The 12,404-nt window shown below is 41.9% G+C and overlaps 1 protein-coding gene across 24 annotated transcripts in view; it reads right to left on the reverse strand.

The window, feature by feature from the left end:
* The window catches only part of ZMIZ1 (zinc finger MIZ-type containing 1), a 317,066-nt gene that overhangs the window by 262,341 nt on the left and 42,321 nt on the right, over positions 1–12,404 (reverse strand). For 21 of the 24 annotated variants that reach the window (XM_085554190.1, XM_085554182.1, XM_085554186.1 and 18 more), the window contains exon 2: positions 7,465–7,588. The gene's annotated coding sequence lies outside the window, so the exon portion shown is untranslated. Of the gene's footprint in view, positions 1–7,457; positions 7,589–12,404 lie in introns of all 24 variants that reach the window. The other 3 variants (XM_085554191.1, XM_085554187.1, XM_032445552.2) reach the window with 1 other exon arrangement.

Consider the following 12,404-nt stretch of genomic DNA (forward strand, 5'->3'; position numbering starts at 1 on the left):
CCAGTGATGCACACAATCTTCTCATGTAAAGTCCAGACTCTCGGGAATTCCAAAGGCCAATAAAATTCCTAGCAGTCATTGAGAGACAGCACAACGTCACACAACTAGATAGCACCACTCTCAGTTATACCTTCAGATACATTAATCATCCTCTGTATGCACTCTGGAGACAGCAACATGCTTTGTTCCTACATCTACAAGGCTGGTTTGTTTTCTTCCTTCCTCAATTCACCAATGCAGGCAGGCAGTTCCTCTGGAAATTGGCTGTAGCTGTAAATATTTTTATAGCCTACATAGCTTTCTGGATTGGGTAAATAGTCTTAGACTATTAAGCCATTACCAGAAATTAACAAATGAATTTTTATTTTTAATAAGTAAATAAATGCAGTTATGGAAAGGGCTGGAATTTAATGCCATGTAATAAGTTAATTTGTCAATCATCATGGCCCTGCTAATTTACATCTAATGGATCCGTAGGTGGGGCAGTGACTTTTGGCAGTTACTGGACTATCCTGTGCTCATCCCCAGATCCCCAGTTCAGACCAACAGATAGTTGGGATCCTCATCTGACATCTGTATTGGGTGTAATTACCATGTGGTACAGACATTGCAGCTATACCTTTTTTTTTTTAATAACTACCTACTGCTGATTCTTACTTTAAATGCTTTGGGTCTTTTTTGGGTACTGAGGTTCTCTGAAAGTACATTCTCCCATTTGCAGTGACATTTAAGGCTCCTACCACTTGGAAGGACTGAAGTGGTACGATGTTATGAATGAGCAATTTTTACATCAGAAAAGCAAAAGCTGTCTTGCACTGATTAGTTCACTTGAAATGAAGGAAACCTTAATTCATCTTGTTCATAAAGCTGCAAACATTCTTCTATCTGGTCTGAAAGCTAACTTCCCAGTGCTAGAAAACCATTCATTCAGAAAACTGCAGCAATACAACGCAAGAAGAGGATATTTTAAAAGTAAGCTATGACAGGTACAAGAAGCTACAATTTCTTAGATTTCTAACATGCTTTGTTTCAGACTTGTCACTGACCTCTAGGCAAATGCTCCTCAGTGACCCATTACAATCTAGTTCCATTTCTGTAGAAATTCATGTAGAAATGTCATCTTCCATATTCATTGGTAGCAGTAGAATATCAGAGCCTCAGATGCTCACCATCATTTAGAAGTCAGGGATTAACCAGACTAATTACTACACTGGTGCTGGACCAGCAAAAGCATCAGGGCAGAGAAAGTCATCTGGGACAGTTCAGACCAATGTCACCACCACTGAACCAAACTCAGCTGGCTTGCCTGGAGCCAGCAAAACTCTCATCCAGCTGTCTCCTCCTGCACGCACATCCAGGGGTGCTGGTACTGGAGAACAGACATCTTCACGTGGAACTGCTGCACACACTGTGAGCCTCAGCCCGTGACGTACGCCATGTGCTTCAGGGAATGCTCACATTAAGCATTAACTAGTTGAGCCAAATAACCAGTCAAATATTTACAACGTCTTCTGAAGGTGCTAGATTAACCTCATCTTTTCAGTATAAAGGTAAGGGCCACAATTTTTCACTCTGTTTCACATATCTTGAAGCTGTACTTCTGAAACTCTGAGACTTGCAACAAAAAAGTTGTTAAAAAGAAAAATCCAAACAGAAAGCCTAATAGGGAATCAGTGCATAGTGCAGACAACAGAGGTGTACTGCAGCTGCACAAGTAGAATAGCATGCTGTGTTCCTAAAGAGAACAAGAAGCAAAACCCAGCTCCTGGAGCCTGTGACCACAACTTCACCTGAACAGCAGCTTTCCCTTCACAAGTTGGTTTCCAGTTCATTTCAAGGTAAAGGCAAAAACAGCCAGTGCACTTTCAAGGATCTCAGCAGCTCTTCCCCATACTACTCTCAGAAGTTTTTTGAGAGGTTTCCTCTACAGCAGCATTCTCATTTCACTTAAGCACATGAGACCTCTTACACTGCCAAACCAGGGAACTGTCAGCTCCTTTTGAGGTGAAGGCATTGGTACTTGAATGGTGGTGGGAATCGGGCTGTTACAAATGAGCCTGGGGAGGGGGAGAGCGAGGTAGTACGTGATTTACTTGCCAGCATCCTATCAAGTCATATTAAGCCTAACAGCATAAATCCTCCAGTTCAAACAAAAAAAGTAACCTTACTATGTGACAAATCTGTAAGGAGTTTGCCTATAAGATAATTCTGTGAAAAAACTACTATTTAGAGTTGTATTTTAAAAAGGATCTTCATATGTAGTCATAAGTTAATTTCAAGCTCAAGTGTGGATATTTGAGCTGATTTAACTTAGCCCAGCACTGACATCAGCATTCCAGATATTTGCCTCCTCACAAACGTGCATTCCTTTTGTCATTCACTTAGTCTACAGCTCCACCGGTATTTGCACTTATAGCCGTGCACAGCCACACACATTGCAGCACATCAGCAGCTCATCTGGCTTTCCAGGAGACACTGGGGAACATGGCAGCAGCACAGAGGCACCACTGAGGACAGAAGATCGTTTGAACAAGCATAAGCAAATTTGCAACAGCTTAACAGCCAGTGACAGGTAGGCCTCAGTTCTCCACCTGAATGAAAGATACAGGTAGCACCTCCCTGGAGCATTTCTATCCATAAGCTGCAGGTTGGCAGACAGCTGCTGACAGCTACGGGGCTAAGCTAGCAGTTCCCAGGCAGGATCATCTTGCTTCCATTCTAGATAGGCCACTATCCTAAAGCCACACACACAGGCTTTGTTTCCTTGCTGTGCTTGTGTAAGCTCTGCTGTCTGCAAGGAAATTATGACAGTAAGTAAATACTGAACTAGCACACAGTAAGAATAAAGAAAGTAATAGTTATAAGGAACATTCCTGTTTTTATACCTGCTTCTAATCTGATTTCGTCTTCTGCATTCTGAATTGGCCACAGAACTACAGACACACAGCACAGCCTGCCAAGTACAGCAAGAAAAGGCTACTGCACTTCAACAGCTGGTGGCAAACCATGGTCCCCATCCAAACCACAAGTGCCAGAGACCAAATATCCTGCTTTTGCTTACTGCTAATAAAGCTGCTTCACTTCATTAAAAGCAGCTTATCATTTTATCTACCCACTCTGATTAATTAACCTCTGGTTAAAGTGAATGAGCACTTGATTTGAGGATTCTATTAATGTGACACTGGTGAACCACTTGCATACTTCCATCCTTTTCCTTTGATTCTCCATTCTCCCTGTACTAGCAACATCTTATTGGGCCATTTGAATTGTCACCCCCCAGTACAAATGCTCTTAAGGAGAATTGAGAGAAAAATAGGACCCACAGCCCAAAACTTATCCAAAGCTCATCCCTGCCAAAATGTATGGATTAGTAACTTCTGTGTCTCACTGTTAGGACCATAGGTTTCGGAAAGAGGAATAAACTTGGTAAATGCTGAGAGTTGCTAGAAACCAGGGGGAAAATACATCACCATCAGTCCACAAAATTAATTTTTCTTTACTGAATAAAACACAGATTTTAATATGATGTACAAATGGCAGTCAGTCCCATCCAGATTCTCAACTTTCTAAGAGAGCAAAGAACTTTCTCCCAAGCCAAATACCATGTGCAGTATAGGAATAAAGACAGCTTCTGCTACACTGTATGCCTACAGATTTTACAGTTGCATACTACCGCCAAGTCCCTCAATTTCTAGCAGCAAAAAAGCTTATGTTACTCTTCTTCAGCCAAAAGTCTGAAGATTGAAATTAGAGCTGCTCATTTTGCTGGCAAACTGATTTTTCTTCATATGCCTTCATTTTTGTCTCTATTCAACTGATTTTATGGATATCCAAAAGTTCCCAAGAGCTGAAAGAAACTTTTCTATCTTCCTCTTCCTTAAAAGTGAGCATCCTTTCTTTTGCAAAAGAGCTCATGGAGAGGATGGAAAGATAATTAGGCCTAAAATCATAGCAGGTTCCTGGTTTGAGGGAGGTGTTGGGGAGAGGAAGAGGGGGAGATCAAAGTGCTTGAGTCACCTTAAGACACAGGTCTCCCTTCTTGCTCCATGAAGGAAAACTATACATAAAACACTACTGAAAGTACTGAATACTGTGTTCTCTTTCAAAAAACAAGTTTATAATCCACAGCTGAGAACCTAAACACAAGCCCAGCATGTGAGAAGGCACCAAGGGGAAGTCTGGTTTGCATCACACACAGCACACTAACTGACTAGGAGTCACCAACATGGTTCGTCTGGCTTTCAAGGCCATCAGCATTAGACCCAGACATTTCAGACCACATATTACAAAGCACTTCCCAGTACAAGTTTACTCAGTTCAAATCAGTACAGGCTTTCCTAGGCAAAATTTCCCTACAACATGCAGCTTCCCACTGATCTGCCTTGCATCTGACTGAATGAGATCCTAACTCAAAACTTCTCAAAGGACTTGGATGAAAAAGCGGGGTGAGAGGGGGGAAAAGGGGAAGATTTGAAACAAATACATTGTTGAAATGCTCAATGAAGACTCAAGAGTTATGACCTTGATTTATATATGAAAAGAGAAATACAAACAAAGAGGGTAAGTTTTCCACAGGCAGGTCGGTTGTGAGAGGCACACTGCTAATATTCAGCCTGGCCACCTGAAATCCTAGCTGGCAGCAGTGTCACCTTTCCTTTGGAGATGGCTCAGGTTGATACAGACTAGGGCAAAAAAAAAAAAAAAAAGAAAGAAAAAAAAGAAAAAAAGCAGGGAGGGAAAGGAATAATGAGGACAAAAGTTCTTTCAAAATCAGTGCACAATTTCCAAAACCATCTGAATTGTGATATGGTTGCTCTTTCAAGGAACAAAAACCTGAAAACAATCTCTGTATATATTTAGTTAAAGATAGGGAGGGAAGCCCAGAATTAAGTGCAGCGAACAACACAGCAATCCGCGGGTGACCAGCCAACCCAATCCACTGCTGCCCTGTCCCTGCCCTCTCTTCTGTTCCCATTCCCACTTGGATCAGGGCAGGAGCCTCCCTGTCCCCACCTTTCCTGCCTCTGCTCTGGTGTGACACACAGGCAACAATTTCCTTTTGCTTGGGTTCTCCAATGTCACTACCATAGCAGCCTTTCCTCCCCAAGTCTTTCACCTCAAGGAATACAGATTCCATGATGGTATTTGATAATACAGACTGTGCTGCTTAAACACCACATATTTGCAGACAGCTTGGCAGAGGTACTGCAAAGGGGCTAAACATCATGCATTTCCTGGGTGCAAGCTGCTGCAGCAGCCCCAAAGGCTACACAGGGATGGCCTCCCTCACCCTTGCTGTCACAGAAAGGAAAGCAGGGGCGGTGTGCCTGACAGTGAGACTCAGGAACTGCGTGCTGTGTGAGGGGGGAAAAACAGCTATCTCCAGCCAAAGAGAAGTGGCAGCAAAGAGGATGCACACACCCCAACAAATGGAACAGAGTGCCTCTGCTGCAAGTCACCACGTGAGACGTGTGCTGGGTGGGAGGCAGTAGCAGCAGCTGATGTCCATGGTCCCACAAAGCAGCTTGCAGAGTCTCTGCTTCCCTCAGCCCCAAGCCCAGGGATTTTGAAGGCATTCAGTAACTGTACAAAAACTCAGCTGGAGCTATGAATCTTAACAACAGCTTTCCTTCACACCTGCAGTTCAGCCAAGGCTCCCACGTCTCAGTGTGCCCCAAGACTGTGCATTTCAAAAGAGTTTTACAGAACCTTTCACTTGTCTGGGAGAAAATGGGTTCAAAAGCCACCAGGCAGCTTCTGGAGGCTCCTCCTCACAACACACTGCAGTGGTAGAGGCAATGTCTGCTGTGACAGCACAGTTGGCTGCATTATTTAGTCTGGCACCAAGGAGAAAAGCTATCAACCATTTTTAAGTTAAATTCAGGAAACCAGCTGAGGACCAGTGATTGCCATTTCTAAAGTGAACGAAGAGGAGTGTAAACAGCCTTTCCATAGTAACAAAGATTAGCAGCCTGGAGTCTGACACTCCTCCTGCATTAAAAGATAGGAGACAAAGCGATAGACAGGTAATTACATAGACGGGGCCCTGGGGAAATCGCAAACTCCTTGAGAACCCTGTAGCTGGTCTGTACGTTTCTCCTTGTCTCCATTTCAGCTGAAGGTCTCCAAGAAACATTTGCCCATTAGGTCATTAGCTTTATTGCACAAGGTAGTCAGGCAGCTGGTGGCAGCCATTCAATAAAGACTTAGTTTTGCTTTGCACCATCAAGAATGAGATGGAGAATGAGGAAGAGCATCCCGAGGCACATTACCTGCCTGCAGCTTATCCTTTATAAGTTAGTGTACTTAGTCAGTCCGAGGTGTCTGACAAATGAACGCTGACAAATCTCACTGGTGCAGTTTAAGACATTATTGCATTGCAATGTCTCCCCAAGTCCCTCACAAAGGTTAGTACCACAGAGCAAATCTGCAAGAAAAACAATCATGCATTGGCCTCCCACATTCCCAAACTAGACAAGTTAACAAAAGCCCCCTCTCAGTGCTGTGCTAAGGTATTGAGCTGAACTGCACCAGCTGAGGTGCAGGACACATTGCCTCCACTACAAGAATTTGCCTCTAGCACAAAGTCGCAATGGGAAGTAAAATCCTAAAGCACTACTTTCAGTTCCTGAACAAATGACAACCTAAATACCAAGGTTTGCTACCAAAGCATAATGCAATTTATCCAGCAACTTACTTCGGTTTGCTGAAGCACCTTATTCTGCTCTATGAATCATAGAGCTAAGCTTTTCTCTTTTCTATATCCTGACAACTTCCATAGAAGGAATGATAAGGATTACATGTGGATCATACCATCAGGTATAACTACAATATTTAATTGCTTAGGAAGAACCACAAAGAAGATGCTGCATTTTAACTCTCACCCACCGCATTTTGTGCTTCTGCCCAAAACTTAAAGCCTGGAGAGTTGAAGAATCTCAGACTGTCTCCGACTCTTCACAAAACACACCATTCTGATATGGAGCTGTTGTTCCAGCTGGTTCATATCTTTCCCACCAGGGGTACAAATAGCCACAAAACCACTAAAAACCTCAGAAGAGGGGTTAAAAATATAATAATAGAAGGAAAACCTTATGAGACACAGATCTAGAGAAGCTGAATTGAAGAACAATCTCACCATCTTCTCATTAAAGCTGACAGTGAGAAAAAGATTCAACCAGTCAGCAATACAACAATTACATTTATTATTTCCCTGCAAGCATTTAAAATGCATCTCCTCTTCCAGTTTCTGCAGAGGAACTGTATCCTGCACCCAGACATGGAACAAGAAGTGCACAAAAGCTTCCGTTCACATTAGACTGTTAAAGACAGCAGAAGGACAATCTGTGTTAGATGAGAGACTTGTCTCAGCCCTATACAGACAAGCTTCTTCTAGCATCACCCTTGTTTCCATGAAGAGACAAACAGGCAAGGCACTTTAGAGAACACATCATTACCTCTTACCTTTTTGAAGAGGCCGCCGCCAATTAGAACATTCCTGGAGCTTCTAATTCAGCAAGCAGAAAGGGAGGAGGAGCCAGGGGGAAGGAGCAGGGTGTTGTTTTCCTCCTCAGCACAATGGTATTTCCTAAGTGGGAAAAAAAGAAAATAAATAAATAAATGAAAAATATTAGGGCTTTTTTGTTGTTGTTGTTTGTTTCTTTGAGAGGCTACAGATTACAACTCCTTGGAGAAACTACTGTGCCTCTCCTTCTCCAGTCCCAAAGCATCAGCTTAAGCCGTCTTGTCTCCTCCTATCATGACCATATGAAAGCATAGATATGACGGCTGAGTCAGCTACTGCTAAGAAAAATGGAAGTGGATTCACCTATACCAGAATGAGATAAGAAGTCCCATCTAAAACTATTTTTGAGCCCTAGTTTTATCTAATGAAGTAAATATGCTTCAGTGAAGCTCACACCCACGTCTGTAGATTCAAATGAAGAATTTTTACTATCAAAATAGTTGGCAAAAGGCAAATTCCAACTTGCATGCTCAACATACAGGCATACACTGAAATTCAAGTGCTTATGAATTACGAGATGTGCAACCACTCTAACTTCTATTTCTTCTTCTGAAAGTAACTAATCTTCCTAAAGCAACTATTGTCCTAAAATAACGTTGAGTCCAGGTACACTGAATTGTACAATTAAAAAAAAAAAAAAAAAAGAAAAAAAGAAATGCCAAAAAGACAGGAAAGGAAACCAAAGAGCCTACTTGTGAAGATAACATCTAGATATCCAATTTTCTCCTGCCTCGCTGCCATAAACCACAAATGCTCACCTCAGACTGTATCTCAGACACTCTTTACCCCATTCTGACCATGAATTTAAGGAAATTCGCAGATACACAGAATTAATGGGCCCCTCCCTACCTCCAGTACCTGCCTCTGATGAAAGGCAGGCAAATCAAGTGGAAGGATGTATGCAAGCCATTAATGTATTTGAGGAAATAGCAATCGACTCAGGGTTTGCCACAACAAATGAACAAAGAGAAACACATCCAGTCTGTCTTCCATCACATTTTGTTAGCTCATGCTCACATGGAAAACTACCCTTTTCTGTCCCATAGAAAATCCAAATGCAACTCCTCAAAATAATGAAAAGAGTTAATGCCATGTTCCCACACGCTTCCTCCCCATCCCCCAAAAGACAATTATCCCACTTGCTTCAGCACAAATCTTGGTCCCCCCCGAAGTGATTCTGCACAAGGGACCCAACAGATGCAGAACAACAGAAGATGCAGCACTTCCAGAAAAAACATCCCCTCCAAGCCGACCACGTCTACCCAATTCCAAATGGCCACAGTTCCTGCATTTCTCTAGGGGACAACAACTCTGCTCTTCTCTTCTCCTGTCAGCAAGACTTAAAGCTGCAAGAATAATTCTGTCCAGATTCCCCTCTAGATAGGCAATGATTTAAAGAATTCATGAAGTAACAGTGGCAGTGTAAATAAACAATGAAAAACTAAGTAAAGATCACAGGAAGAAAAAAAACAGGAAAAACATGCAGTAAGGAGAGAAAGAACAAGATTAGCAACTCAAAGCCTCTTCTGCTTTATTATACTCACAATAAATAGGTCTTGCAACATCCAGCAATGCAGAAGGGAACCTGACATATAGCATTTACCTGCTCAAAACTCTGACTCCCCAGCCCACTCCCTGAAGGCAAACTTTCCCACATTGGCTAATTCTATCTCCTACCTGTCCTATATCCCTCCTAGGCACCCCTACCTCTGACAGGCTCCAGCACCCTGCGTGTGTACTATGCAAACAGGAGACCACAGCAACAACACGCAGGCCATTATCTTTCTTGAAGAGAGGGCAACGTGCTTCAGCGGAAAGGCACGGCAAGAAGCAGTCCTCAGTGAGCTGCTCTCAACATCCTCCCATGCAACACTGACAGAGCAGCCCCACAAAGACCAGCTCACTAAAGTGACAGCCCCCTAACACCCTCTAGTTATCTCTCTAGCTTGCATCACTTCCATTTTATTATTAAATCAGAAGTATGCTTTAGGAAGCGTTTTTCTCTCTGCCAAGAGAGACCCCAACAGTAGTCAGGTAAAGTCTGCTAGGAGTTGATAGATTGGTTACATTTCAAGTGCTTAAAATTTTACACTTTCATCCTCATGCTGCCAAGAGAAATTTTTTAAGTCAATGTACGAGCCTTGGAAGAAGCATATTTTTAGTCAAACATAAAATCAAGGTGGCAAAAAAAGAAGGCTAAGTGCAAAACTCTGAAGTTTATTAACAGCACCCTCAGAAAGACAGAAATCTGTCACAAGTACCACTTAGCGATGTAGTTTTGACTCAGATATCACTTCTCTCAAAGTGAAATTGTTCTGTTCTCAGATCCTCAGGCAATAAAAATATAAAGTAAAATGAAGTGAAGTAACGCATTACCTAAAAGTCAAAATCTAATTGGAGAAACCTAGCAAAATGGCTTACTGTACCGTGAGACTTGACTAAGTTTCTGGCAGGACCAGAGATAATCTGTATAAGAAAATGTCAAAATGTTTTGGGTATACAGCTAGTATGAGAAGGAAACAAACATAAAACTGGGAAACACGACATGGAACCCAACAAATCGTTGACATCAACAGTAGATAAGTGAAGAGGCATATGTTAAGACAAACACCCTCATATGGAGTGTGAGTCAACTCCTGCAGCAGATTCAGCCAAGATGCTTTCTTAAATCTAGCTTAATAAAAACAGCCCTCAACTCCCACAGTCAGAGATGGCTTTTCACTGTACCTATACCACACGTCATGATTCCAAGCAGTACTCAAACCCAAGGTTAAAACTGGACCAGCTGTCCTGAAATGTGAACTCGACTAAAATTTAACTCTCCATCCCAAAGAATCGTTGCCAAGTTCATTCCTTTTGGTGCAGGCTAGAAACATACTTTCCAGATATTCGCTAAAGCTTGTCCACTTCTGTGGTTAAAAGATCATTCCTGAGATTCACCAAAATGTAATCTTCAGTTTAATTGATTTTTAGTCCAAGTTCAGAAAATAATGAGTTTTGGGAAAGCACCTCCCCTCACTTCCAGCCTGGATCATAAGGCTGGTAAAGAGCACGCTCCCCAGCTGAGGATAACAGCAGTTGGGGTGCTGCCCTGCTAAAGGGAAGCCCCACCAAACAGTCATCCTGGAATATATTTGGGTTTGTCAGATTTCCTAGATCTTTTACGTCTATTACCTCGATCACAAGAACTAGAGAAAGGTCTAGATCAGAGCTTCACTGTGTATAACAGCAACCCTCTCATGCCCCCAAAACACTCTGCTATGAAATAGGCAAAGCAGGGTTAAAAAAAAATAAATAAATAGTGCATCATCACCAGCTTGCACACTTCATAGGGACAAAACCAGTCTGCTCTAGGTTCAGTCTTCATTTTCCAAGTGGCTACTTTCCTTCAGGTAAAATACATGCTCACTCAGTGTGCACTAATAGAAATAGGTCAACTTTCTAACGCAATTAAAAAAATATATATTTTTTTATTTTTATTTTTTCCCAACTTCTTCAAGGCTTCGTCTAATAAAATAACTATTCCATGAATATCTACTGAGGGAGAAGTAATCTCCATTTCTCCTTGTAGAAAATAAGCAAGTTAAGAAAAATACTCCTTACCACTATATGATGAAATTCTTGCTCAGCCTTGGTTAAAATGCTCCTTAGAATGGTGCTGTATGTCACACACTGGCCCCCAGCCCCTTTGCCACCAGTAGCACTAGGGGACAAGGCTCTGACTGCGAGGCCAGGCACAGACCAGGCTGTGGGCACGTGCTTCCAGGGGTCACCCTGTCTGTGCCTGCTGTTTTGAGTCTCTCCAGCCCTGCTGCCTCTAGCTCTTGAGGTTAGACCCTAACCCATGGTTTGAAGCCAGGAGCCTCGATCCTTCATGTCAAGTTCTTACTCTGATCTTTATTTTAATATCTAGCATTGGGGCAGATATTAAAATTGGACACAACATCATATTTCCTACAGCAACAGAAACCAAGCAAGAAATCAAGAAATTCTCCTTTAATTAAGGACAAATTAAAAGCATATCCCTATCCTGTGTGTGCACATGTGTATCTGTACACACAGAAAAGGGTAAACACCCCCACCGGGACTGGGGGTATTTGTGGAGGAACAAGTTTCTTCAGATACCAACATTATTTCCCCAGGATGTTATCTGTGCTAAGAAGAAGCATTTGTGCTCCTTCTCACTTTTGTATCTATTACAAATACTGCAGAAAAAAAAAAAAGTCAAAATATTGCTGGAGAGGTGCATCTGAAGGATAAAATCATGGTAAGCACGAATCAAAACGCAGTCTCAAGCTTTCCTTTGATTTTTCCCCAGGTATTATGGAAGCTATGGGATTTACCCATCAACAGATGTCCAAGTATAAAGACTGTGCTTTATTTATGTGAAATACAGCTCCTAAGCAAGAACCACACTTATTAAATTTGAACAAGTTTCATTCAAATGCCAAATGAATTAAACATCTGCATTTTTATTTAGAGGTGTTTACATAATTCATTTTGCAGCTTACATATACACAGATATTTCCCCATCTGCTTTTTTGTCACGAAAAAACTCCTAAAATGGTCCTTGTGAAAATCTGTCCTTGTGAAACATTAAGTTTACATAAGTGCACTTAGGTAACACACTTATTAAAACAAATCAACCCATACCTGACTCTTACTTATCAGTCTTCAACTGCAATGACTACCAATAATGAAAATACTAATGAAACTTTTTCATAACCACCAACCAAAGGTTCATATCCAGCACTAGTAAGACTTTGTTCCAGATGTGTTATATGCAAACACCAACCCCAGCTCACTCAAGCACAAGGGAAGATGTTCATTTTAAAAACCTGCCCCCAACCCAAGAAACAAGGAGAGAGGAGAAATCATT

This window comes from Coturnix japonica, chromosome 8, assembly GCF_054131305.1.
Source record: "Coturnix japonica strain WE chromosome 8, WE-NBRP24, whole genome shotgun sequence".
NCBI lineage: Eukaryota > Metazoa > Chordata > Aves > Galliformes > Phasianidae > Coturnix > Coturnix japonica.